We start from the raw sequence: 26,464 nt of genomic DNA, 5'->3' as shown, positions 1-26,464 counted from the left end.
CTGTCTGAACACAGCCTCACCTCCTCTGAAAATTAGACGTGGCATCAGCCGACACCACAGAGAGATCAGCTGCCTTTTTGGACGATGTTTTTTTTTTTTTTGCTTGTCGGGCACAAAGATGTGAAGATTCTCACCTAAAGTGCTCAGGTGCTAATTGCCTCTCCGAAACTTTTCACCACCTCTCCCTCTGCACCGCCCGTGACACCTCCTCGTTTGCACCCTCCCTTCTACCGTCTGATGTCTTGATATCAGAATAGCTCACCAGTCTGTGCCGTTATTCTAAAAATGGGAGAAGATTGCTGAAGGGGGAAAAAAACTTTTTTTTTGGACTAGATTGGGCTATTTGCAGAAATCATCAGAAGACAGTGTCCAATATTCCCGGCCGGCTTCAAAGGGTATTGTACCGGCAGCGCAGTGGGAGAAATGCACTGACAGGCTCAAAGAAGCTCCTAATTGAATAAGAAAAAAAACTCAACAAAACAGCGTTTCGTGTTCTCCATGGGTCCTTAATGTTTGTCACGCATCTGTCATGGACCACTCGCAGGAGCTTGGCAGAATGCTAATTTGGATTCCCAGAAAGCATTGACTCAGAAATACTGGTTTTAGAAGCATGTGCTGTTTTAGCCTCCAGGCAGCCAGAAGACTGCTACTGTATGGGTTACATGAGGGTGAGCTGACCACTGGCTCTGTGGGTCTTAACTATAGCGACAGCGGGACATTGGGCAGTGACATGGGTGACACTGAGTAAGCCCACCTCTCCCCATCCTCCTTGGGCTTGTCAGATGGATTTGAGTGGAGGATCATAACAATTGCCCATTCCCAGTTTTAATGCTGCTTCCTGAGGGGGTGAGAGGTATAACCCAAATCCAGTCAGTTAATTTCACTGGTGTACCCTTGGGAAAGGTGCTTAACCCAAATTGCCTCAGTGAAATATACAGCTGTGCAAACAGATAACATTTAAAGATTGTCAGCTCTGTATTTTGCTCTGGACAAGAGAGTGTGCCAAGCTAATATAATAGGAGCAATGAGGGTAATATAGTGAATGGCGTCCAGACTCCCTCTGCACCTCATGATAGACAGCTATGGCTGGGGGTGACACCTCATTTTTGCTGGGACGTCTTCCAAAATAAGCCTTATTCCTTTATAGCTGGGGGTGTGTCCTACAGTGCCTCCCTGTGGCCAGCTGTCTCCCTGCTGTGTGACTTCCCAGCAGGGGTTTGTTTTATCCTACATTTTTTAAGAAGTTTCAGTACTGCATGGAGAGTAGTTTATTGGTAGCCTCACGGACAAACCCCACGCACCAACCTCAGTAAAACCAGCCTGTGCCACACGGTGCTGGCACACACACACCACAGCATGGCGACTGAGCCACCGCAGGGGAGCGCTGGCTTTGGGAAACGTGTCAGTGTGAGTGGAGTTAAACACACTCGCCGTTACCCTAGCCTTGTCTTTGTCACACTCGAGCCCAGGAGACAGTCGCGGTGACTAAGCTCATTTGGGAGTCAAGATGGGGTGTAGAGTGGCTCTTCAGCAACCCACAGCCGTCACCTCAACCAACGGCTGTCACCTCAGCCGCCCCCCCTGCCCTCAGCCCGACTCTCCGCACCGGGTCTCATCACGACGAGGAAGGAACAACAGCAATGCTGTTCCAACAAAACGTTTCTTCCCTGCTGGGTCGATATAACTGTCTGCATGCCATAGATACACTCAAACCTTATATAATCATCCTATATGAGCTACATCTGCACAGTCCTTACACAGCCAACTGTGGTTTATGAACCTGTATAATTAATGGCATTTATAATATGATTAAGAACATTACCGTAATGCTCATCAAGAGAATTGATGCTGCTCTGAACAGAGGGAAAAAGGAATTCTGTGGTTGGATATTATATCTGTATTTCTTGTCCAGAACATTGAGGTATTGAAAAGACAATTTTTACATTTATATTACAATATTGTCATTTAGCAGACTTATCCAGAGCGACTTACATAAAATTGTAAATAGGTTACAATTTTATCCATCTATGCTGCTTGGTGCCAAAGATGCACTGATACCCATATGTGGGCTCCCTGTTGGAGTGGCAGAGGTTGCTCTGCTTTGAGGAAGAGCCCGTGTCTGTAGTTCTGGGTGGCCGTGGGACCACAGTAGTAGCACTTCTTCCAGCTCGTATCAGAACATTACGTTAGCCCCCTCCCCACTCCCTGCTCCTCACAGGAGAGGTGGGAAACGTCACCCCCATCCGTCATGTTCACACCTTCCACTCCTTTCTAAAAATAAAGGCCTATTAGCAGCTGACAGGCGTGGGGGAATTGGGGGGAGCAGTGCTGAATGTCACCTGATGGTAATGGGTTGCCAGGGTGGAGGAGATATGAGGTTGGGAGGAGGAAAGGATAGACAGCGAGAGCAGGGGATAAGAGATAAATGCTGGTGAATGGTAGTGGGTTGCCAGGGTTGAGTTGAGTAAATTGGTGAGGTGACTGGTGCAGTACACAGCTATAGGCTGTATGAAATTGCTAGAAGTTGCTTGAGATTGACATGAGAGTTACACCCCTCTCAGATCGCAGGGCTACAATATGCTGTCAGCCTGGAAAAAGAGTATTCTTACCATGTCCAGGCATCTAACCTTCATGAATTAACCATGACATTGCGTGGGGAAACATGACAATCAAAACAATTCATTACCACACATACCTGGACATAGCCCAAGATGTCTTGACTTGGTTCATTTTTTAGAAGTTAAGTGTCAGACTCCCTTTCTCTCTCCCACATCCAGTCTTTCTTATACGTATTTATATATACATTGTTTATATTTTCATTTATATATACACTATATACATTTATGTCAAACATTATGTAGTGCACGACCTTAGAGAAGCCCACAGGAGTGGGAGTGGGAGAGGAAGTGATCTGTGAGTATTGAGCGGATGCGATAATGTCTCACACAGACCAATATGGTTCATCCATACACTGATGTTGATTTTTATTCAGATATTTTGCTGCTCTCATCAAGGTAAAGAGATGGTGAATGGAATGTGCACGGTTTAGTCCTCTATAGCGCAAACGCAGAGCTGCAGCTCTCACTCTGTCTATCTCTCAGGCTTTGCACTTTAGATTCAGGTCAGAGGCAGGTGATCTGAAGACACCCCCTGCAGATTGAGCGCAGCTCACAGATCCTGAGAGGCAGGGATTATTTTTTCGCGATATGCAGCGGTTCGCAGCCTGTGGTGCTGAATCTGACACCTGATCTCAGAGCAGTGAGGCTGCCAATCTTGGACATAAATGCTCAAAAATGCCATCTTACACCTGAACTCAGACCAGTGAGATTGCCACTCTTAGAAAGCAATCATTTAAAAAGCCTTCCTACACCGGAACTCAGACCAGTAGACCACCGGTCTTAAAACATACTTCAAAAAACGTACTTCAAAAAACACCTCTTCCTAAACTTAAAACAGTAACATATGATCTCAGAGGCATCCTCTAAGTATACCTCCACCTGCTCTCAGAACAGTGAGACCACCAGTCGTAGAAATCAGTCCTCTAAAATGCTTTTCTCCATCAGGCTGTCAGTCTCTTTCACAGATACATACACATGTTCTCCCCCTGCAGAGAAGGTGCCCCCTCCTCCCTCACAGTCCTGTTGCTGCTCAGGGTGTTTAAAAATACATCCCCATTACCATCTGAGCATTATTTCATCCAGCCCTTCTCTGGGAGCAATTACAGGCGCTGCCGAGCTAGGTTGCCTTCGGCCGAGTGCATCTGTGGAATGTCAAAGACTGATTGGTCCAACCATGCTGTCTTCTCTCTCTTTTCCTTTCTCTTCTCTTCTCTCTCCTCTCAAATTCAAATTCAAGTTGAAATGCTTTATTGGCATAACTGTTTCCATAAAATCATTCCCTTCTTTCTCTTCTCCTTTCTTTTTCTCCTCTCCTTTCAGTGTCTGCTCTCTTCCCTTCCTTTTAGCTATTTTCTCCTCTCCTCTCACCTCCTTTCCTCTCTCCCCCTAGTCTCTTCTATTTCTCTATGCTCTCAGGTCTTCTTTCACCCTCTCCTCTCTCTCTCCCTTGCCCCTCTCCTGTGCCCTTGGTTCCTCTGTCTCTCTTCTGTGTGCATAGAAGGAAAAACAGTGCCAGTGATGATCAGCGCAGAATGCAGTCGACCTGTTCTTTATTTTATTCTAACAGTTGTCTTCTTTTGGAGGAGAGATGGCACACCAGGGCACTCTGTCACAGGAAGCTGGTGGAGCGGCCAGGAGGGGCATGGGAGCAGCGAGCTGACAGAGAGATTTATGGCAGCCACTTTGTGACCAAGCAGGCAGCCTGTCACACAGTGTTCAGCGGCAGCAGCTGAGGAGAGGGCCGTTTTGATTTCTGCTTAAATTGATGAATGGGCGTACCCTGAATCCATCTTTGTCCCTGCTTTTGTGAACGTGCCAAACATATAGGGGGAGAAAGCCCCCCCTTCCCTCCCCGCGAGACGCACATTAACTCTTAAAATGTTGGTAAATAATTCATCTTCACAAGTGTGTCCCTCACCTGAGCCCCCAGGTCATTAAATGTTAAGGAGCTCGGTCTGTGGGTTTGGCAGAGTGAGAGGGTTCAGTAAGAGGCACACAGAGCCAGAGGCCCTTCTGTGGTGAGTGCACAGCCCTCACTGACACCTCTTCTAATTAGCTTTTGATTTGTACCTTGGTTCAAAATTGTGTGTGTGTGTGTGTGTGTGTGTTGTGGGGGGGGGGGGGGTGGGGGGGTGGGGGGTGGGGTGGGGGTTGGATGTGGTTCAGTAGTTTGTTTCAGTGTGTCCATAGTGTTATGGTGTGTGTTTATGCTGTGATAAATGGAGCACTCTCTGGTTCATTCTCACAAGGCATTGATAGCCGCAGTGTGGTTGACTCCGCGATGAGGAGTGGCTGATTTGTCAGCCATGGGACAGAGGACGACAGAGTGTGAAGGTTACAGGTTACATTGCAGTGCTCTTCTCACTCTCTCTATCTTCCTCCTGAGTAACTCAAGGTGATTTTTAATTCTCTGGATCAGCTAACACGATGCTGACCAATGGTCAGGGCCCAGTCCCGACCCCTCCTAAGGGTTTTGGTCATCGACTCAGCATGTGGCTGATCAGGCTTTGAACATGTGTTCTCTTGGCTCCTGATCAATCATTGTCAGCTGCCAGTGCGAACAGAAAAAAGCCAATACCCTGCCGTCTTGTCATTGGATGTGTGCATTTCTGTGTGTGCGTGCTTGTGTATTTTTGAGCATGCATGTACGTGTGTGTATAAAGGTAGCACACAGATACTCACACACACACACACACACACACACACACACAAACACACACACACACACACACGCACACACACACACACACACACAAACGCATACACACCCACACTCCTCACTCAGTAGTCCTTCAGAACTGCATCCTGACCTTACAGCCTTGTACCCCTGGCTGACTCCCCTTGGGACCTGTAAGACAGCCAGTCACAACCAATGAGGGAAGTGGTGGCTGTTGAAGGCAGATGCGTGCGTTTGTGTCTTTGGAAGTAGTGATGTTAAAATCTGCCTATCAAATATCTCAAATCTGACTCCATTTTGTTCTAACCTGCGTTTTAGTTCCCCAATTCCCAATTCTACTTAGCATCCCAGGAATTCTTAGTTCGCTTTGGCTTGTAGGTGATCAGGCTACATAGTCCACGACGTAGGATACCGTACCAGCACATTTAATATAACTCGCTGCCGTATTATATTCTAAGTTATAGAATATACATTAGGCGGCCCACCTAGGGACTGCAGACTCGTCAGAATAGTGCCATACTTAAGACTGACTATGAGTAAGTATCAGTGGGTTTCGAGCGGTACGGCAAGAACATACGGAAAAACCTCGAATCCTGCTACGTGCGTCGTTAGAAATGGCCAAATGAGAAATCACAAACAAAGGTTAAGGCTAATATTTTTATTAGTCCAAACTGTTTCAATTAAAATTATTCCAATCAATTAGAAATTCCCGCATTACAGTAAACAGCATGGCAATAGTGCAAATGATGGCAAATATACACAGCTTACCAATGCGGAGTCACGTGGCTATACGCTTGATGCGCAGGAGTCCGTGCTAACGGTGCTCCCTACACGGAGTGACATGGCTATACGCTGAATGCGCAGGAGGCCGTTCTGACGGGCTCCCTACACGGAGTGACATGGCTATACGCTGAATGCGCAGGAGGCCGTTCTGACGGGCTCCCTGAGTGAAGAAATCTTTCCCTTTATATACCCAAACCATAAGGAGTTGGTCAGCACATGAGGTGGGGTCATGGACAGAGCCCCACTAGGTTTTGTCCTTATCTGGCTATTGATTGGTGCCAGTGTTTATTCTTGTCCCGTTATTTGGGGCATGTGCATTGGTGTTCACTCTTTCATCTTGCTGAGCGGATTTTTAGACTAAGGGTTAGGAGACCCTCTACTGTTATAGAACTATCACCCCTTTGCTACTCGCATTGTATGGATCAAAATGAGACCAAACAAGACATGTGTACCTTGAACCAAACAGAATATACAGACATAATAGTTGATAGTTGCAGGTTGGGATTTCACCACTGGTCAGTCCGTGTGTTGGTCACCACAGTCCGTATGTTGTCAGGCGTCTCCCATTCCCAGCTTACAGTCCCCCCTCAGGAACCCAGCAGCGACAGTGGTGGTAGCTGTAGGGGACCTAGAGCCAAGGTGGTGCGTGTAGCTGTGCGCAGGGAGTGGATGAGTCGCCTGAAGTAACAGCATTGGATGATTGTGATGCAGAGGATGAGGATGCTGACGATGACGCACCCTCTATACACCCAATCCCACCAGGTGTAGGCGTATTGGGCAGAGAGGGTGGAAGCGCTGGTCAGAATCTTGGCTGTTTGTTTGGCCAGGTTTACTTCAACCTGCGCTTGGTAAAGGTGGTAGCCCGTTTCCTGGACCATCCGTTGGACAAGCTCCATGGCGTCCGTTAGGATGTGGGTACTTTCTTCATAAAAGGTGTCCTCCCACCAAGGGGAGGTCTCAGTGTCCATCGGCACTCTCTCTAGGATGTTTATCTGTCCCATGGTGAAGTCTTCAGTCACCTCGAGGCAGAACGTGTGGTTGGCTGGGCAGGTCAACCCTCCGTAGGAGAAGGAGTTCATTTCACTGACGACACACCACTGTGTGTGTGACACCTGTACAGCATCTGCATACCCATGCAATGATCGTACATTGAGCAATTTTGTGTTATTGTATGACAGAGGTTGTAAGGTATTGCAAGTACATATGATATAACTGGATGTTTCATGGCAACAGTTGCGAGTAGTAAAGAGGGATGTCGTACCTTTTATAGTAATATAGCCAGTAAGATGATCCCACTTAATGATCTGATCTTTTATCACCACTCCTAGGGAGCGTATGGTTGTTGAATTCAAAAATACTTGATCGGGATGTATAAAGGGAAAGGTTGCATAGAATCCTATACAACCATTGCATTCATCACCATTGTATAGCTTTATAGTTCTTAAAGATTTCTGCATAGTAGATGGTTTTCATCTGGCTTGATGCAAACCACCTATGCAAATGTAACATGTTGACCAAATCAAGTTGCGTTCAACTGTAGGGGAAGAAGTCAGGTTGAACAGTAGTGAGGTGTATCCTTTATGTGTGGAATTATGTGGTCCTGTATGAATGCATTTATATAAAGCTGACCTTAGGTCCTTTGTGTTATAACACTTCTTAGGATCTAGGCCATTGTTGTTTTGGTCGTGTATGACAGTGACACCATCAGTACCTTCATCATTATACTCCTCTAGCTGGTACCAGAGGGTGCGGTTAGAGTTAACTTTGTCTATTGATGTGTGCCCTGTGATTGTCTGGATGGGAAGACGGGTGGAGCCTGATTTGCAGCAGATTTGTGCGGTGCAATCTGGGTCCGGTGCTACACCGGGAGGCCATAAAGCTGGTTCTCTCGCTGGGATTGTGATTGCGTTTTCTGTGATTGGCCCCTTAAAATGCCTCCACACCCATCTTCCACAACCTAGGTTGTGCATGGGCTGCACTCGCTGTCCCAATTCGATACACGTGGGCCCAAAGACCCTTCTGGCATCTGGTGTCCATGGGATCGCAGCAGCCAGTCTGTAAGACAGAATGGGCGCATAGACTTACATGTATGCGTTATGTGGTGGATGGCCTCTGAAATAATTTGCATTGGGTCATGTGATACCATCTTAGTTTTCGTCTTATCTGAACTGCTATGCAGCTGTTGCATACGGCCTTTACTTCATAAGGTCCGTGCCAACGGGGTGCAAAAGCACTCTCTTTGACGAAGACTCTGATCATGACCATGTCCCCTTCAGCAAATTTGTTTTCAGTGGCCGGGTTAAACAATGTATCATTTATCCGGTCGGACTGTTGTTGCTTTAGGGCAGCATGCGCGTGTAGCACCTTGAGCCGTTCTTGCAAGTTGGTTAAGACGGTTTGCTGTGTTGCGAGTATGAGAGGCCCCAGGTCTGCGGGTGAGATCTCTGGGTCTATGGGCAATTTCATTATTCTCCCAGTCATTAGCTCAAAAGGACTAATGCCCGTAGCTTTAGAGGGAGTAGCTCGCAACACTGTTAGTACCGTCGGCAGGGCGTCAGTCCACTGCCTCTTATGCTGCGCTACCTGCTTAGCAATGTGCTCTTTGATGGTGCGGTTCACGCGTTCAACCATCCCGGAGCTCTGGGGTCTATACGGGATGTGAAATCTCTGTTGGATGTTTAGCATTTTGCACAGATCTTTCATTATTTGCCCTGTGAAGTGGGTTCCCTGATCTGACTCGATTTGGGTTGGTGCCCCCCAGAGAGGAATTATTTGGTTCGCTAGTACTCGTGCTACGGTATGTGCCGTATTATTGCGTGTGGGGATGACCTCCACCCATTTGGAGAATTTGTCAATTATCACGAGGCAATAGCGATACCCCCCTCTGGCACTGGGCAATGGCCCAATGAAATCTAGTTGCAGGGATTCCCAGGGACCTTTAGGGGGCTCTGGTCTGCGGAGTTTGGTGTGACCAGGCTTCCCTTGGTTAACCGCCGCACATATTGAGCATGATTTGCACCAGTGGTTAATGTCAGCATGCATTCGGGGCCACCAGAAATATCGTTGAATTAGTTCTAATGTTTTTTCCGATGAGACATGAGCATATTCATGATATAGTTTGATGATAGGATTTTGGAGGGCACTTGGCACGACATATTTACCGTCCCGCATTACGATGCCTTCAGCTACCGAGATGGCTTGGTCCTGTTTTAAGTGCGGTGCAAGCTCTCCGTCCGAGACCCATAAATCTTGTTGGTATTGTTTGAGATCTATGGGGGTAGCTTGGACGGCACTTACGGCAAACGCAGATAGTTTAATGCGGTGCCAAGGCTCTCCGTTCCGAGCTGCTTGTTTTGCGAGGTTATCTGCAATGTTGTTATTGCTTTCGTGAATGTTTGGATCTTTACTGATATGTGCCCGCACTTTGATTACGGAGATCGGGTTATCGCGGGCTTGAACTGCTTCCCATATTGCTGTGATTACTCCAAAGTGTTTAATGGGTTTCCCAGCGGAAGTTAGAAATTTTCGCAACTGCCATTGGGCCATAAAATCGTGCACAACTCCGAATGTATAGCGGCTATCGGTATACACGCATAACGGTTCGGAATACGTTTTTATAGCTTCTAGCAATGCGACAAGTTCGGCTTCCTGGGCCGACATGGAGGGTGGTAGCTTGAATAGTGTTTGGTGGCCAACATCCGAATTCGGAGGTTGAGGGGTCCAGAGAGCACACCCAGAATGGAACTGACCATTTTCCCAAAATCGGGAGCCATCAATATATACTCTGAGCTGCCCGGGAAGTTCTCGGTCCATGACTGCACTCGGGGTCTCTAGCCCCGGTTCACAGGTGTGCGCCTGTCCCTCGATATCCCCAAGTAAATGTGGGAGAATCCTATCATTAACTGTGGTAATATCTCGAGCCTGAATGTCTGTTAGCCACCTGGCCAGTCTTTGAGCTGACACTCCTTTAATTCGGCCCTGCAACAGCATCTGAACCGGGGTGTGCATTGTATGCACAACAATGGGTTGAACGCCTACAAGGGGCTCCGTTGTTGTAAGCATCCAGTGCACAGCCAGAACATGCTGTGTGCATGGGTCAAAACCCTGTTCGATGGGAGATTTCTTCCGGCTGTAATACGCAACTGGGCGCAGTTTGCCCCCGTGGTCTTGCGCTAGTACTCTAGCCTAGCCATTATCGGGCTGCACTCCCGCTGGGTGGTATGCGATGGGCAGTAGTGTGGGTCGTCCTGGGGACTGACCGAGCGATTCCGACTAGTTGACCATGTGGCAAGGTCACGCGGGCTATTGATTGCTTGGGCTCGGGTACGAGCCCGAGCGGCACGCGCAACATCATTATTTATAGAGGCCACAAAGGCCTCTTCGTCTTCACTCTCGTCCTGTGGCCTGCCACTAACCGATTCCATGACAGCCTGTCGAATTGCGGCGACAGGAAAACCGGCATTGTCGCAGCATTCCTCAAGAGTCGAGGCATAGTTTTGGCCATGCTGTAACCTATTTTGGAGGCTAGCAATCTGACTTGCCATTGCTTCACCCTGCCTAGCCCAGCTTTGCTTTTCATAGGCGAAGCTGTCTATTTGCATGCGAAGTTTCTGCATTTCCTCCGATCTTATCTTCTCTAGGTTACGCATGCTAATGAGGGTTTTCTCGTGTTCCTCTAGAGTTTGAAGGTCATTTCGGCGGAGCAAATACACAATGGCTGCAGGGAGGTTTTTATATTTAGCTTTGGATGCTAAGCCGCGGCCCTCCGAAGCATACCAATGTAATATTTGGCTATTATCCGCCGTAAGAGCTAAGCCCTTGCCTTGTATTTTAACAAGGACATCTTTCACAAAGAGTGCCAGTGTCTCCATGACTTCCTGCTCTACTCTTTCCCTATTGAGTCCTTGACCTGCCATGTTATATAGGCAATCAAAGTCTTAATTATTCTTAATAAATTTCCGGGTTTCTACGGTCCCCAGCTAGCTTGGGTATGTCGACCCGTTCTACCAATGTGTCTGTATGTGGTGTGAGTCCCTGAATGTCCCTCAACCTCCAACTAAAGAGTAAGAAAAGACCACTTACCTCAGGAGATGAGACCAGAACAGGGCGCTCGCCAACATACAACACATGTCCTTCCAAAGACACGCTAGAGATTACGCAATCACCTCACCGGTCACTGGAGCTGCAGACAGTGACAATCAGGTTGAAGTGATCACGTCGGGGTCACCACTTTGTAAGACAGCCAGTCACAACCAATGAGGGAAGTGGTGGCTGTTGAAGGCAGATGCGTGCGTTTGCGTCTTTGGAAGTAGTGATGTTAAAATCTGCCTATCAAATATCTCAAATCTGACTCCATTTTGTTCTAACCTGCGTTTTAGTTCCCCAATTCCCAATTCTACTTAGCATCCCAGGAATTCTTAGTTCGCTTTGGCTTGTAGGTGATCAGGCTACATAGTCCACGACGTAGGATACCGTACCAGCACATTTAATATATCTGGCTATTGATTGGTGCCAGTGTTTATTCTTGTCCCGTTATTTGGGGCATGTGCATTGGTGTTCACTCTTTCATCTTGCTGAGCGGATTTTTAGACTAAGGGTTAGGAGACCCTCTACTGTTATAGAACTATCACCCCTTTGCTACTCGCATTGTATGGATCAAAATGAGACCAAACAAGACATGTGTACCTTGAACCAAACAGAATATACAGACATAATAGTTGATAGTTGCAGGTTGGGATTTCACCACTGGTCAGGAGGAAGGGTCCCTGAGAGTTTTGGGATCATCAAGATCCCGTGCCCTCTGACTCTCCCTACCCCCTGGTGACCCATCCTGTCAGTTCCTTGGTGTGGAGGAGTGGGGACACATTCCTTGTCTTTTATGGCCCAAGACTGCTTACTTGAGCAACAGTCCCTTATTTTAGTGTGCCACAGTCCGTATGTTGTCAGGCGTCTCCCATTCCCACCTTACAGACCCACCTGTCTCTGTTATCTATCCTGCTGCACATGATGGGAAGGAGCCTTGCAAAGCTGACCTTGAAAACCTTTGCCCGTGATGTCCAGAACACTGCAAGCAGTGGAGATTGCTGAAGGAGAGACAAAAGCAGTCAATCTCTGCATCTCAGCATTTATCCTGCTTTTCTCTCTATCTTGGCATTCTCCCTTCAATCATAGAAGGCCTGTGTGACATAGACTGTCTTAATCATTCTCTTCGTTGTAGCCTAGTTACTTCCTCTTTCTGCTATGGAAATATCACTCACTTCCTGCTAACCTAGTCTTTTCTGTTCCAGTACCAATAAGACAAGATAGCAAAGTATGGGTCGTCTGAAATTCACATCAACACATGTATATAAATACTATTTTCTGCAAGAAGACCAGCTGTCTGGACTTGCAGGAGCCAACAAGCTTCTCTCACTCACCAGACTATCACTTGCTTAAAAATGCCCCAGCTTTGGAGATCACCTTTGTAAGAGCAGGACGCAAATTCAAGCAATGCTTGTGCTAGAGGTAGCAAAATGAATGTTGTGCAATGTGATTGGAACCAGTCAATGCATAATTCAGGAATTCCAGTAGGAATTCATTGCAGTGTATTTTTCTTATGGAAATATCGGTAACATGAGGGAATTGAACGGGAGGAAACATATTTTCCGACATAATAAAAACACATTTTAAATCACATTAGTCTCTGATTGGCTTGCATCTACTCACTGGTGGTAAAGGTAACAGCTCTAGCATGAACAATTGCACTGAAAGATGAACCACAGCATGGTTTTTATATTTATTTACCAAAATCTACAATGACTTTGGCATTGGTGTGGTGTGCCGTAGTGGTAAGGAACACTGGTTGTAACACAAAGGTTGCTGGTTCAGTTCCCAGATGTAGCACAGCAGTTGTATCTGTGGGGAAAGTACTTAACTCAGAACTGCCTCAGTAAATATTCAGCTGTATAAATGCATAAAAAAGTGTACAGGTTGCTAATCAAGAGCTTCTGTCGTGCAAATGAAATGTAGCAACGTAAAGGACAGAGCAGGCAGTGTTTCCATTTCAGCTACAGATTCCCACCTAACTGCGGTCACACACCGGCAGCGACAATGAGTGACAAAGCGGCCGGAACTCAGTCATTTCCAATGGTTGCTGGGCTACACCGAGCGACGTGGTGACTGTCGCTCAGTGTCGCCCAGTGACCATTGGAAATGGATGACTTCCAGCCGCTTTGTCGCCCATGGTCGCTGCCGGTGTGAGTGCAGGATTAGACACCAGCATTCCTCTGTAAGAGCAGTACCAATCAGGTGCTATCTGTATGCTCAACACACTCTCCACATGCCCTTCAGACCCACCAAACTCCTTTTAGTCCTGTTTTCATGCCTCTTTGCGTCTGTCAAGCGGAATGCATGGCGCCACCTATGGCTCTTGCTTTGCTCATACAGTTGGGTTACGCCACACACGGTTATTATACTTGCTGTTTTGCCACGTTGCTGCTGCTGCTGGTCCATGGCAATTCCTCACCCTGAATCACTGCAATGTTGGTGCTGCTGTTTGGCCAGGAGATTGGTCTTCCAGAGATTTGTTTCCAAAACACAGCTCCCTCACTGGGAGTGCAGTAGGTCTTTCTCCAAAAGCGCAGCCTCTTTACTGTGAGCACAGGAGATCTGTTTCCAAAGCAGAGCTTTTATACAGTATGCACAGATCTCTCTCCAAAGCACAGCTCCCTCACAGTTAGCACAGGAGATCTTTCTCCAAAGCACAGCTTCTTTATAGTCAGCACAGATCTGTTTCCAAAGCACAGCTTTTTTTACAGCGTGCGTAGATCTGTCTCCAAAGCACAGCCCCTTCATCTTCTCTGACTAAACAGTGTTAAAGAGGCCTCTGCAAGGGGCTCCTTAGTAGAGCACATCTGTGACAGAGAGAGCCTTCCCGAGCCTGACTCAGGACAGAGTTCTCCGCTCCATTCAGCCAGGTAACACAGCGCTGTTGATGAAGTGGCCGCAGAGTGTCTGTGAGGATCACGGGGGTGCAGGCATGCGTAGTCACTGCTGAGACACAATCATACCGGAGCTTGGTGTTCTCAGATCTGAGATGCCATGAGTCCACCAAGGGCTTGGCGGTTTATATTACACTCCTCCTTGGCCATGTACATCCAATACGAACTCAATATTTGGAATGTGTTTCATTTGACATTTTCTAGAAAGATATGATTGAAGTGTTTGAAAACAAACCCCAGGGCAAGTGATCTGTTGCACGCACCATGTCAATTGTTGTTAATTGGCAGGTTATAAAATGATGTTTTTCTTCTTATGCTTTTATTCTTTGTCAGAGGAGAAAGGGGTATTAAGTAGGGTATTAAGAGGCAAAGGAGGCAGAAATGCCCCAGGCTTGTGCTGGAAGAAGAAAAGAGAAGGGGATGATGGGAAGGTTCCCTCAGGTGTTAGCGTGGTTCTCCCTCAGCTCCTTTCCCATTGGTTAACCTGGTGGCACTTTCTGTTTATTCTAATGGTTTGACAATGGGGCTGGACCCTCCCAAAGGTTTAACTGCTGTGCTCCGTCTGCTCGCACTCCACCACTTCAGACCATCCAATTTCATCTCCCTCAAATGGAGAGAGAATATATGTTTCTGCATTTTTAATCGTTCTGATGGAAGTGCATAATGTCATAAATGTAAGGTGGTGGTTCTCCAAAGACTGGGCGGCCATAACAAGGCTGGTTCTCTTGACACACGTACGCACCTCGGTGCATGACACACACATGTTAAACATTCAATGCATTATGCATGTCGTCCCTGAAGATGCATGGATTTAGAGGCTGCATGTATTATTGATTCAAACCCCCCCTCCCCCCCCGTGATCACGTGTGCAGGTTTGTAGGGCACCGGGCGTGGTGCCGCTCCGTTATCTACCCCCCTCGCCGAAGGCCGTCCGTTTCACAATGGTCACAGCGCAGCCATGTGACGTCACCTGCTGATTGCACCCCGCCAAGCCAGTCACGGCTATGCCTGGGGAGAGAAAAAACCACGCCGGGCTATTTTTAACCTTTTTTTCTGAAAGTTTGCCAGAAGGCACTCTTGATTCACAGTATCTCAAGCAACACAATGGCCCGAGTTTCTTTTTTTCTTTTTTTTTCTTCCTCTTTTTTCCCCGCTCTCAGCCTGTCGCTCTTAGGGAGATTGTTGGAGGGCTATTTTTAGGCGCGGCCGCCGCTCCTGTCGTGGCTGTGCCGGTGATAAGATCCCCGCGGGAGCTGGAGCCGCAGAGGTAATTGTAAGCGCCGTCATGGCGTCAGCAGTAGTGGCAGCGTCAGCGGCAGCGGCAGCGGCGGCTCGTCTCTAGCTATATCTCCCCGGCGACGGTGCGCTGATAACTCGCCTGCACGATTAGCGCCAGCCTCGCTAAGAGCGTGCAGGAGAAACGCTTGCCAAATGGAAGGAGCCTGGAGGGGGCGGTCAGCCAATGACACATGCCACACATCGATCATCTTTCGAGATGGGGGGGGGTGGGGGCTGTGGGGGAAGATTTCCTCAGCGGCGTGGGGAGCAGGAGATAAGCACTATCTCGTATAAAAAGCTTTGCAATCACCTATAATCACCTTTTGGGTAGGAGACAATGGAAGACAGGCTGGAGAAGACAGAGATCCTTTCAACGCACCACAAACACCAGATCACAGAGTGAGGAATGTGGCAGCATTGAGTCAGCACCATATGGATGTGACCTCTGACCGTTACGGAAGACTGAGGCACCCTGTCACATCTCTGGACTCCTAAAGCTGCTTTCCGAGCTTTCAGTATTTGTAATGCCTTATATTGATTATTTAACATGTGCCTTTAATTGACATTTTATGGGAAAAATTAATGTTTTTATGTGAACATAGAATATAACAGAGAATAGGGTTTAGCTGGATGCATGCACAAGCCAAAGGTCCTTACAGAGTAATTAAATATGTGGGTGTACCCAGCCAAAAACGTTTTCTTGGGTTTTTTTCATCCCGTAGGGAGACTACGGGTTCTAATTTTTTTGTTGATGGTTATAAAAACTGTTGTGGACAAAAATGAATTTAGCAGTAATGACATGTCTAAGGTACAGTAATGAGATCGTTCTGGCTCCTCGTACAGTGCATGGCTTTAGGCACGCATGGCTTCACTCAGAAGATTAACATTTATGTGCTGAGCTCTGTGGTGTACCCCACAGGCTTGTACTCTAGCATCGGATTCCAGCAGGAAAACTGGGACGCTAGGGCATCTGACCATCTCAGAAACCCGGACACATACTGTACTATGACAGGGGACTAAAGCGGGCCGAGCCCTAACATGGCAAAGATGATGACGAGGTTGATGATGATGACGATGACAATGATGATGATGATGATTGCACTGATGATCAGGGTTATAGTAATGATGGCTGTTGTGAGGATGATGCTTCCCCTATCCCAGCACTGCCTCAGTCCCTTGCCTTGGTTATAGATGGAGCACAGTATATAGAGACTAGCCTCTGGGATTCATTCTCTTGTGCTACATCCATGGCGACAGGTTCCTCCTGTTGATAAACTCAGTGCTCCGTGTGACCGACCCCCCCCCCCCCCCCCCCCGCCTCTTCTCTGTGTCCACTCTGCCCTTCCTCAGGCACTAACAATGTCAAAGCCTCCCTCTCTCTCCCGCTCTTGCTCTGTCTCCCTCTGCATGTCTCTTTATCTCTCTCTTCTATCCCTCTTTCTCCTTATCTCTTTGTGCCTTTCTCCATTTCTGCCTGCTCTGTCTTGCTGTTGCTTTTTCTTTCTTTTTCTGGGGATGTGGTTCAGGGAGAGGTGGAGGAGAATGTGTTTCAGAACACGCACGCAAATACCAACATCATTGATGATGAGATCGCAGCCCCTGAAAGCATTCTGAACTCGGAGTGTGTCCCTCCCCCCACCACCACCGACACGAAGGTTTGCAGATGGCTGGCATAACGCACGCACCTGCCAACACAGTTTTGCTGCGTTATACCAGGTAGTGGCCGGATGACAGCAGATGCAGTCTCATGGATCAAACCAGGCTTTTGAAACAACCGTCATGAGCTCGATATGTGCGGAGCGGAGCATGCAAACGCATCCTTTGACTTTCCACGCCCTGTGGCACCCCCACGTTGACAGAGGGAATCCTGCAGGGTGTGGTAGGCAGAGACAGGGTACAAGAGCCACCCCCCCCCCGCCCCAAAATAAAAACTTTCTAATTGTGGAGAAATGCTTGGATCTATGCCGCTGTTAGCCAGGTGGTGACCTCCCAACCCCTCCACTACAGAGCCCTTACATTCCCTCGAAAACACATTGGCGAGGGGGTGGGGGGGGGGGGGGGGTCGAGCGAGCTGGCACTCAGCACACATCTGAAACCCACCTTCTTTCTCCTGTTTCAGCCACGCAGAGAGGGAGCTCACAAACACACCCATCACCCAGGCTTACACAGGTTCATCTCTATAAAGAAGGGGAAAAACGTTTTCACGCTTTTTGAACATAATTGCAAAGTTCATTGACACGGAAAAAAAAACCTTCACTGCGCCACTGACTGCGTTTGTCTGAGTAGGACTCTGACACAGAGGAAGGCTGCCTGATTGGCCACATGGGCCATTCAGAATAGCCAATCAGGCGAACCTGCATGTGTGCCATCACGGGAAGTAGAGGTATCACACTGAACCATGCATGGAGCACGTATTAGCTGCAATGGCTTATCCACTCCCAAACTACTCACACTAACACAGAGCACCCCGGATTTCAGGGAATAAGGACATAAAATTAGCCCACACCGGAATCATCAGTTTCTCTTTTCCTTAATTGGGTAGAAGTAAATGATGGCTCATATCCGTAACAGCATCTGATTGTGATGGTACCTTGACTGTCATTAAGATATTTTGTTTCTTTGTGTTTTTTGAGTTACTGGATGTTTCTGACCAGTGGGCTTCAATAGTACCTTGGGGTGTTTTTTTGAAAGCATCATCTAAAGTTTATTGTAGTTATCTTAAGCTGGAACTAGAGGTTAACGTGAAGAACGAGCTGATGGTGTGTGTGTTTTCTGTGTTTATGTAATTTCCTGTAGTTAATGCTGTAATCCGCCCCTAATCCTTTTTAGAATGACTTTTTGGAACAATGCCCTCTTTCTGTACATCGTGGCAGATAGCATGTAGTTCCTTTCAAGTGTAAATGAATGCTTCTAATCTGTTGTGCGCAGACTGGGCAGTACCAGCAGGGGGTGCTGTGACCTTGGGATCCAGAGGGAGTTGGTTTGGCTCTCTCTGCGAAGGACGCCTTTTCTGAAAGCTGTTTTGTGTAGCTGTATCAGTCTTTCTGTGCCTCCTCGGTTTTGTAATGACGTCTGAGGCCCAGAGGGCTGCTCCGATCGCCTAATCGCGTACTGCAGTTAATTAAAAGCGCTTCTTTTCGGCGGTCCAGCCACAGGCAGGAAGAAGCTGTGGGAAGAGCAGTTAAGCACAGATCAAACCTGTGCTTGGTCCCCAACCGCCTGTGGAGCGAAGGCTGGGAGTCGTGTGAGAAAGGTTAATGCTCTGCCCCGAGGACTCTCCGCTACTTTTAATTAGTTTCCATAATTGGCCCACAGTTCTGTCTGAGGCTACAGGCCACGGTCTCTCCCTCTGTTCTCCTCTTAGAGAGCTGTGTATTTTGTGTGTGTGTCTGCGCATGTGTGTGCGTGTGTCTGTGTGTGCCTGCGTGTCTGTGTGTGTGTGTGTGTGTGTGTGTGTGCATGTGTATGCCTGCTTGTGTGAGAGCATGTGCTTATACATGTGTCCATGTGTTTTTGTGTGTGTGTCTGTACTTGTGTGTGTGTGTGTGCATGCATGTGTGTGTCTATGTGTGTGCATGTGAGTGTGTGTGTGTGTGTGTGTGTCCGTATGTGTGCATATGCTTATGTGTACATGTGTGTTTGTGTGTGTGCCTGCGTGTGTTTTTATGCATGTGTATGTGTGTATACATGTGTCTCTTTATATATTAGTGTGTGTGTTTGTGTATGTGTGTGTGCCTGTGTCTTTATGTATGTATGTATGTGTGTGCATCTCTCTGCGTGAGCGTACAGTCATTGGCATTCTCCCGACTCCTGCCTAAGCACACATGAAAGCCAGCTGTCCCATGCCAAGGTGTCAGAGCACTTCTGAGTGCGTCACTCGGCTGAGGACGAGCAGCTGGGCTGGAGATCACCTTCCGGGGGACCGTGGCAGAGCTACGATATTAACCCCTCACCTGCTGGACCATGCAGCCACTCTCGCTGAAAGCATTTCAGTTTGGCTGGTGTTGGAAGGTGCTCCCGTTGTGACTTAATCAAACCACATGTAGGCACACTTAAGCATCATGGCAGTATTGGCGGTATTGTATCTCAGAGAGTGTTTCTTTTTTTGTGAATTTGCTTCCACATTCACCATTTCAAGACAGTTACAGAACAAAAAACCACTGAATGCTCACATAAATGTAGAATTAATATAAAACTCCTTAGGTAAAGATTAACATTTTATTATTAAAATCACCTTTCAAATCATTACAAATACAACGGGGAATCAGAGCATTTTAATCTGTTTGAAAGGGATCACATTTGTCAATGGCTTTCTTCACCGACATCCCTTCAAGGCTTCAAAATGCAAGCCCATACTGCCACCTTGTGGGCAGAAGGTGAACACACAGGCTGGCTGCCCTCTGCCAGCACACACAGGGTTGCTGTCTGGGTCCCGCCCGCTTCCTCCTGCATGGCCTCCACATGCAGTTCATCTGCAGCCAGACTGGCACCTCCCAGCAGCCACTTGGTCAGTGGGTGCAGCTCATGGTGAGGACAGCTCTGGCCAGGAGATAAGCCCCGCTTCCCAGACCAGATCGAACCAACTGGAGCAAAGCAGTCTGGGTCAAAGCGGTTGGGTCAGGGCAGGGCTGTGCTAGGTACGGCCGCAGAGGATCCCATCCTACGTGGATGTGTAAAGTTTCATGTATTATTATGCATATAATGTATAATTATATATGTGTACGCATATAACGCATATTACGCATATAACTGACGCTCTGTCAGTTGGGTTACTTAATGTTTCTGACCAACAGGGTTCAATAGCACCTCTGGCTTTTTTTAAAGATCAGCAGCAGTTTAACAAACTGTTATCTTAAACTGGAACTAGAAATAAAGGTGAAGAAGGAGCTCATGGTATGCATGGTAAAAATGTATCCCGTGATACCAGTCCCACTAAGCACATGAGTCAGCTGATCAGTGGTCCAAATAAGGCTGATTTATGTAAATTCTTGATAACACCCAGCCAGTGACTTTCTTAGCAGTTCATCAAAGAGCCACCCACTGCTTCTCATAGGTCTCTCTCAGGTCTTGTGTGAACAAGATGTGTGTCAGCATCACGTACAGAAGACCACACATTAATGATGTATGGCTGAAGACTGCTTGTCAACCACACGCCATGTACATGCCAAATGATTTCGCTTCCTCCTTTGTCTGACTGTTTGGCTGCCTTAGTTTCTGTCTATTCTTTAGTCCTAAAGTGCAGCAGTCCATCTGTAAACCCACAGCCACAGTGGTTTTGCAGTGTAAGCACAGCTTGATTTGAGCCACTGTGCTGCTGTCAGAGTGTTTGCGTGCTTTTCTTGGGTGAGCGCCATTGCGACGGGCCCTTCGGCACCCTTGGCACCAGAGTGTTTGTTTGGGAACACCTCAGTTTGGCGGGAAAAGAGAGAGGGGGGCGTGGAGGCGGAAAATTCCCGCTCGCTATCCCAAGTCGCTGCAGCTCATCGGTGATAGCTGAGATAGTAATACGATGCTGTAAGGCAGAGTTCTAGGTGTGGAGGGTGAGGGGGGGTTGGCAACTAAGGGGGCCCAGGGCCTGAACCCCCAGACAGTAGCTGTGAGGGTACCCCGTCCACCCCCCCCCCCAGACCAGCAGGGTCAGGACAGATGTGGAGCTAACACGCACCTGTGTTTGGGAAGGCACAGCGCCAGAGGATGGCAAGTCGTGAAAGAGCGCATCTGCCAACGCCACTATTGTGCCTGGCCACGCAGTGTGACCAAGCAGTGTGGATAACAATCAGCAAAAACAACAACTCACAAAAAATAACCATTATGATTAAGAATAACAGCCACAGGTGGGAAGCACCCCCATGGGCAGGGAGCTGAGCCACAGCTGGGTCAGGGAGGGAGGAGGTCGGACTGGGAGTGGAAAATTCTCGGTAAACACGTCAGTCAGGCACGGACACGTCGGGGTGACCAGAGTCAACCAGGGTGAAGAGAAGCACACACATACGCGGACACACGCGCATACACACACGCATATGCCCAGCTGCCATGGTTCTGTCCGAGCTCCTGGAGGTTGTGAGCCAGCCCTACGAGGGTGCGGGGGCCCTCTATGCCCTGATCATCCTGATCCTGTTCCCTCTCTCCTACTGGAACTTGAGAATTGGTGAGTATCCAACCTCAGATTACTCCTGTAATGGCTGTCTCTGCAACAACAAACAGTAGGGGGGGGACTCACAATTGCCTTGTGGCGCTGGTGGTATATGTTGATTGTGGGTGTTCATTGAGATGTGGTTACATTTCATCTTCTGGATTTAAGGGATGCTGGAAGTTGGGACATACATTTTACATAACATTACATTGTCATTTAGAAGACACTCTTATCCATAGTGACTTCCATACATGTAGGTTAATTGTAGGTTACAATTTTATCCATTTATACTGGATATAGAGAGGCTGTATATAGGGGCTACTATGGGTTAAGTGCCTTGCTCAAGGGTACAACAACAGTGCCCCAGTGGGCAATTGAACTGGCAACCTTTTGGTTACAAGCCCCTTACCACTGCGTCACACTGCCCTTGAGCTCTCACTGTCAAAGGACAGGGCTAAGACAGTCACTCTGAATTGCTCTGTGACAAATGACGCTTCAAGTGTCTATTACACACCTGTACATAATTGGCAGCTTGAAGTTAAATCTATATTTTCTAGAAAAAAAAATGTACTGATGTGTTTTAAAACTAATGTCAGGGAAACTGTTTGGTTGGACGTACCAGGCAAGCATCAAATCAATAGCCTTGCAAGGCAGATTTATAAATGCCCCGCACGTCCAACCAAACACTTTCCATGGGTTTTTATTGTCCTATAGTACCACCAAAGTGCCTTTTAGATTTGGTCAGTACAGTACATTGCAGATTCCAAGTCAAGGAGCTTTTATCAGAACCGTCACAGGACTGCCATTTATCTTGTCAGTGTTCCTGAAGAAGCTGGCAAATGGAAGTCAGACAGCATGAAATATTACTTTTCCTCTTAGTCCCTAACAGCTGAAACTGTTACAGCATGTTATTTATTTACTCTTATTGTGTTATGTGTAGCGAGTCTGTGCTTACTCTTTCACATTTAACGCACACCAATTCTGAAAAGCATGCCTGTTTAATGCCAGCCAAAATGGTCTGCTTACAACCGATTTTTCCACTGTGTAGTAAAACAGATATTTTAGTTAACAATTAATCAACTCACGCAACAAGCCCCCCTCCTTCTGCAGCTGAGGACACCAACAGGGCTGTTATTTTTAGATTTCAGGGCTTGGGGGATAGGTGATCATGTGATCTGAGTATTTCTCCAGAGCGTGGTTTTATTTTAATGTCAGGCAGTTTTATGGTTTTCCTGGCTCCTCCTGTTGCTGTGCATGCTCATGACCACAAGGGGGACTCATTTAGCTTGCAACCCAGCTCAGTGTGAGCTTGGCAGATAGGCAATGTGGTACCGTAGTCATTAAAGGAGAGAGCCAGGTTTGTTTTGCCACATCTGTCTGTTGTTAATGCCACTCTACCTGTGTGTTGAATGGCAGCACCTAGTTGCCCTTGTTATGACTGTTTGCACTCAGTTCAAATAAAATTGCAGCTATTTCCCATATGAAGGATCTGGCCACCTTTGCCTTGGTCACAATGCACATCTGTGCTATGGCAATAAATATACCATTCTCAAAGGCTCTCCTCCCTTGGTGATTCAGTTGTCACTCAACGTGGGAAGTGGAGTCTCCTCCCACTTTGCCTCATGATGTGCGGTAGAGCCGCATGAACAGCCTGCACTGTTGTTGATGCAAGAATAAACACGTCTCTGGACCAGCATTGCTTTTCAGCAGCTTTGTAGTTTGCTTTCATCAATCATCAAGCTGATCAGTTACTGTGGAGTGTCCTTTGTAGTGTCAGTGGTCAGTGCACACATACACACAAATACATGTGAGCACAATCATACTTACACACACACATGTATAAATGCACACATACACAAACATACCATCACTTTCCATGTCTCACACTCACAGATAAACACACACACTCAAATTCTGTCGGTCACACTCACACACACACGCACACACACACACACTGGTGTTGTGTTCATGGTGCTGTGGCTGCTCTTTGCTCCAGAATCCCCATAGCTCCTCCCTTTCCCCCATGGTTACTTTGACCCCTCCCCCAGCACACCCAGGCCATAGTACTGTCCTATGTGTCTTTAGTCCAGTGTCTCCTCTACTAAGATAGCTCATTGTCTCTCTCTCTCTGCTTGGCATTGAGCATGCCTGGGTTTTCTGTACAGAGAGATAGTGGGTAGAACTGTGGGCAGGGCAGGGTATGAATGGCCACACAGACAGCAGTTCTCAGACATTTAGCCATCTTAATTCCACCCCCGCAGAGATGCCTGTGTGTGGAGGGAGCTGTCCATGGTGCTGATGCACCAGAGACACTGTGAAAACCCCATGGGATTTTCAATAATGCAGTGATCGTGACTTCAGAGAACAAGCTGTATGCTGTGTTACATGTGCAATGATGATGAATGACTCAAACACTCTATCAAACCATTTCCAACGGACATTAATAACATTGTAAAAGATTAATTGCACAGTTCAATTTCTGCAAATGAGACACTAAAGCCTATTGATTATTCTGGTGGGAGCTGACCTTCACGTCTCCTGGTACTCTGTGTCACGGGCCTGTAGAGGGGGCGTGTGCCATGCCGCGGAGCGTGTATCACACAGACAGAGGCCACGCCCACTGACTCCGCCTCTCTGTGGTGGACGCGCACCGCCCGTGCCTGGCTGGGCCCTCAGGTGAGTTACTGCCGTCCCTGAAAGCGGAGGGCCTTGGTGATTAGAGTAATTACAGCGGTGGCTGCGGCCCAGCCTCCGGTCATCGGCAGAGGTTAATCAACCTGACACACTTTCAAGAGAGGTTAATTACCCTGCTACCGCTTCCAGCGAGACGCAGACGCCACGATGGCCCTGCTTTATGGAAATGGACTCACCCGGATCATGCTTTTTACTGCTCGCCATTACTCACTTAATGTGTGTTTTGTTTTTAAACTGTGATTGTAGGTGCTTACATTTTAAAGAAGAACAATGTTACAGGGAGAGAGAAGGATCATCGCCTACTAACCGGCAGGGAGAGAGAAAGATATTAGTGAATGACTTAAAGTGATCATGGCCTGCTAACCAGCACCTTACTGTAAGAATTGGAAGAACTCTCTTTGTGAACAAAAATGAAATCCAAGCCTGAGAAAAGTGATGTTTTCTGAGCTGTGTCAGCATTTTCACTGCATTGGCCAGTTTCGATGTGTCCTCATGTTCAACAGTCATGAAAGCTATAGAATTAGAAAAAGTCACCTCTTATGTAATTGATACAAACAAAGTGGGTTCACATAGTGTTAGTTTCTTCCTTTTTTGATTTGGGGAGGTGGGACTGTGTTTTGAAGATGGGAAAAGGGAGATGGAGCTACAGTTCCAGGTTGTTTTGGTCGGGGCTTTGGAACTGAGCTGAATTTGGAGAGCATTGTTCTTTACTGGGAGAGGGTTCTCAGCAAACACAGAAAGATTAAGATGATACTATGAACGGTTGGCCTATGTCTGCTAATGTGTGTGTGTGTGTGTGTGTGTATGTGTGTGTCTGTTTGTCTGTGTATGTGCCTGTGATTGTATTCTTTGTGTCTGTCTGTTGAGGAGGCATTATGTGAAGAGGCCATCTATAATGACAGTCAAACCCTGACAGTTATATTTGCTGGGGGCAATAACTGTATCTTTCTGCAGACCAGGGCTCCAATTAACAGAAACTGCCTGCCCTCAGATACCAGCACAAACACTCAGAATTCCATGATGCACTTTGGTTTGCTTAGATGCAACATTGGTGATCTTACTGAATGTGTGGCATACCAGTCACATCGTGGGGTGGGGGGGAGTCTCTCTGTGTGTCAGCAGAGATGCCTAATGGTAAACTATGACGTGTATCCCACACAGGTGTTTAGTTATGAGAGAAACAGAACAGGTGGGAGGGGACCAGTGAGAGGTGGGTAACCACTATAGATGGCATCATCCCACCACAGAAATAGATGGAGACGAGAATCCCCCGAACTCAACGAGCACCTCTGAGCACGCCATGAATCTTTCAGGTGTCCACATTCAACCATCTGTTGCACTTTCGGGGTAGCCTTTGTCAACTATCCCACCAGCACCGTTGGATTTACAAGAACCCTAAACCCAAAAACACACAAGCATACGTGGCCTTCCAGTTTGGTCTGCCAGCCAGCTGCCTGACCTACACACACGTTCAGTGCAACATAAAACTTATGGCCCGTGGTTGATGTGACTGATAGTGCTCTCTGTAACCCACTGATGGCCACTGCTGTACACTCGACTGTCAGGCATTGCTGTGGACTTGGCTAAAGTCCTGTTAACATTGCTTGCTAACATCCCCTCCCTGGGATGGTCGGGCAAGGCAAAAAAATCAATTGGAGTGCGAAGGAGAAGGGCGTGGAGTGCCCACAGTGAGATGGTGTCAAATCAGGGAGGAGAGGAGAGGAGAGCTGCCAGCTCCAGAGGTGTGAATGAGGTGTGAATGTCTCGTTACAGATCCCCCTCCCTCTGTGCATTCAAACAGGCCCTCTCTCCTTGAGAACAATAAACCCCGCACGGCAATCACGATTCACCCCGCAAAATCGGCATGTGCACTGTCATCACTGCAGCATGATGGGATTGCACCCTGTGGTTCAGCCCTAAAACCACAGCAAGAGAATATGGCATATTTCAATCATGTAGGCATCACCGCTTTCGTTACGCTAATGCCGGATCACACACTGGCCTGGCTGTGGGCAGGACTCAGTAAAGTCCATTCTCTGGCTTGTACTATCAGATGAGTCCTCAGGAGGTGTTATTTGTAGGCGCAGTCAACAAAAGAGGCCGTGCCAGAATTATTAACTCAGATACCCCTGCTGCCCTCCCCCAGCTTTAATTCGCTTGTGGCTGAAGTACAGCTGCATAGCAATTTGGCCTTCGATCGATTCATCCTTCGTTTCGCAAGCAATCTGGCGTTGCTGCATGCCTTTTAATGGCTGCTTGAGGCAGCTGGAGTGTGCAGGGATGCAGCGAAAGAAAAGAAAAA

The 26,464-nt window shown here is 47.6% G+C and overlaps 1 protein-coding gene and 1 pseudogene across 1 annotated transcript in view; one reads left to right on the top strand and one right to left on the bottom strand.

The window, feature by feature from the left end:
- LOC118789729 (Kv channel-interacting protein 2) overlaps positions 1 to 26,464 on the top strand; it is a 171,778-nt gene that overhangs the window by 86,517 nt on the left and 58,797 nt on the right. The gene's annotated exons all lie outside the window — the stretch shown is intronic.
- LOC118790249 lies at positions 6,666 to 8,709 on the bottom strand (annotated as a pseudogene).

The sequence above is a fragment of the Megalops cyprinoides genome, chromosome 15, assembly GCF_013368585.1.
Source record: "Megalops cyprinoides isolate fMegCyp1 chromosome 15, fMegCyp1.pri, whole genome shotgun sequence".
Taxonomy (NCBI): domain Eukaryota; kingdom Metazoa; phylum Chordata; class Actinopteri; order Elopiformes; family Megalopidae; genus Megalops; species Megalops cyprinoides.
The sequence above is the reverse complement of the archived record's forward strand: the minus strand, read 5'-3'. Positions and strand labels throughout refer to the sequence as shown.